The following is a 2,466-nucleotide window of genomic DNA, read 5'->3' as shown; positions in this document are numbered from 1 at the left end:
CACTACAATATATTTTTTCAGTATTTCATCACCCCACAGAGAAACCCTGTATCCAATAGCAGTCATTACCCATTTCTCTCTTTTACCCTAAGCTCTAGGAAATCATTCATCTGTTTTCTATCTTTATAGCTATGCCTGTTCTGGACATTTCATACAAATGGATTCATGCAGTATTTGGTATTTTTTGACTGACTCTTTTCACTTAGCATTAATATTTTCAAGGCTCATTCAGTTTATATTTCCTTACCTCCACACTTTTATTTGTTTTTTGTTTTTGTTTTTGAGTTGCGGTCTCGCTCCGTTGCCCAGACTGGAGTGCAGTGGCCGCTCCCAGCCACCGCAGCCTCGACCTGCTGGGCTCCAGCGATCCTTCCGCCTCAGCCTTCTGAGTAGCCGGAACTACAGGCATGTGCTACCATGCCCGGCTGATTTTTTGATTTATTGTAGAGATGAGGTCTTGCTGCCCAGCCCGGTCTCGAACCCGCAGGCTCAGACAATCTACTCATCTCAGCCTCCCAAAGGTGTGGGATTACAGGCTGAGTCACCGAGCCCAGCTACCTCCACACTTTTATTGTAAATAGTTTAGTAGCTAGAGAAAAGTACAAAGAAGAGAAGTAAAAAATCATACCCAGAGATAACCATTGTTAAAATGTTGATGTGTTTCTTTCTCGTCTTCTTTGACAGTGTGGCTTTGTGTGCTTGCTTGTGTGTGTATGTGTTTGTGTGTGTATTGCATTGAGATAAAGGCAGACGTCGTTTTATATCCTGTTTTTGGCACTTAGCCATAGCCAGGAGCTTTTTCTCATGTTGTTGATATTCTTTACAAACATTATGCCTATATGCTATTTCATGCTACTACAAATCACTTAATTCTTTCCTTATTATTCAGGCGACCTGAAATTTTTTCGCTAAATAATCTGAATTCAATCTCATAAGAAATTAAAAGAGAGAAAATAAAGACAATAATATGTTGTCACTTCAGGCCAATCTATCGACTCTTAGAACTCCTGTGATTAAAAAAAAAAAAAAAAGTAAGGTAGATTGTTATACTTCCAACAAGCTGCTTTCTCTCCTGGGGAATTTCTCTTACATTAGAATATTAGTTTTTCGATGAACACAGTTTGAAAACCACAACCAGTTTAGCCAGTATTAGAATAACTGAAGTTACCAAGGGTTGGTAAAGTTGTGAGGAGACAGGCGTGCATTTGGCGAACTCAAAGCTGATGTACATTTCTGGTGAGTATTTGGCAAAAAGTATCACACATTCACACTCGACCCAGCAAACGCACTTCAGACATTTATTTAACTGATGAATTTATTTTCTGAGTCGGAGTCTCACTCGGGCGCCCAGACGGGAGTGCGTTTTTTATTTTTTCTCGAGTCGGAGTCTCACTGGGGCGCCGCAGCCTCGACCCGCCGGCCCCGGCGACCCTGCCGCCTCCGCCTCGCGAGCGGCCGGAACCCCCGGCGCGCGCCCCCACGCCCGGCTGCTGTTCTGCTTTCTCGTAGAGACCAGGGCTCGCCAAGTGGGCCGGGCGGCTCTCGAACCCGCGGGCTCAGGCCCCCGCCCACCGCGGCCTCCCGCAGGGCCGGGGTGACAGGCTGAGCCACCGAGCCCGGCCTCCCTTCAGAAGCTGCCTTGCACCACCGAGCCGTTGCCACCGGGCCACGAGGACACGTGGGACATTCGCTGGCACGGGGGAAGCGGGCCCCGAGCTCGCGAACGCCTGCGACGAGGCGCTGCGGTCTGCTTCAGGTGCTTTGCAAACGCTGCCCCATTCCGCTTTTGAGCAGAGACTCCCTGCGTGAGGGCTGCAGGCTCGCAGCAAAATCGGGCCGCGGGGCCGAGAGCCCCTGCCCCGCCCTGCCATGCGCACCGCCTCGCCCGCCACGCGTGCGGCGCGCGCCAGCGCCACTGGCTGTGGGCCGCGCACCTGCCTGGCGCGTCCCCGCGGGCGCGAGGCCGTGGTTTACCCTTTGCCCTGTGTCCTGGGGGGGACGAGCCCACGTTGTGCTGCCTCACGGAAGAGCTTCGCTGCCCCCAGTCCTCTGGCCCGACCCCTTCTTCCCTCTGTGGACCCCAGCCCAGCCTGGCCCGGCAACCTCTGATGTCTTTGTTCCCTGTCGCCAAGCTTGGGCCGTAACGTTTGGAGACGCCACCAGCAGCCCCGGACAGGGGCCGGCACAAGCCCAATGTTTACGGGGAGAAACTCCCGGGCGAGGCCCGTGGGCCGGGAGGACGGCCGGGAGTCGCCCCCAGGGAGGCGCAGGCTTGGGTTTGAGGGCGCGCATTCGGGAGGGCGTCGGCGGCGCGGAAGCGGAGGCCAAGCGTCGCCCCGGCGCGGGCTGCAAGTTTCGGCCGGGCCCTTCCCGGCCGCGGCCGGCGGGTTCCAGGAAGCGGCAAGCGAGGTCCGTGGCTGTGGCTTCGGGGTGGGGCCGGGGGAGGCGAGGGCTGCTTCCCCAGCC

This window comes from Carlito syrichta, unplaced genomic scaffold (assembly GCF_000164805.1).
Source record: "Carlito syrichta isolate Samal-C Ts95f unplaced genomic scaffold, Tarsius_syrichta-2.0.1 Scaffold83011, whole genome shotgun sequence".
NCBI lineage: Eukaryota > Metazoa > Chordata > Mammalia > Primates > Tarsiidae > Carlito > Carlito syrichta.
The sequence above is the reverse complement of the archived record's forward strand: the minus strand, read 5'-3'. Positions refer to the sequence as shown.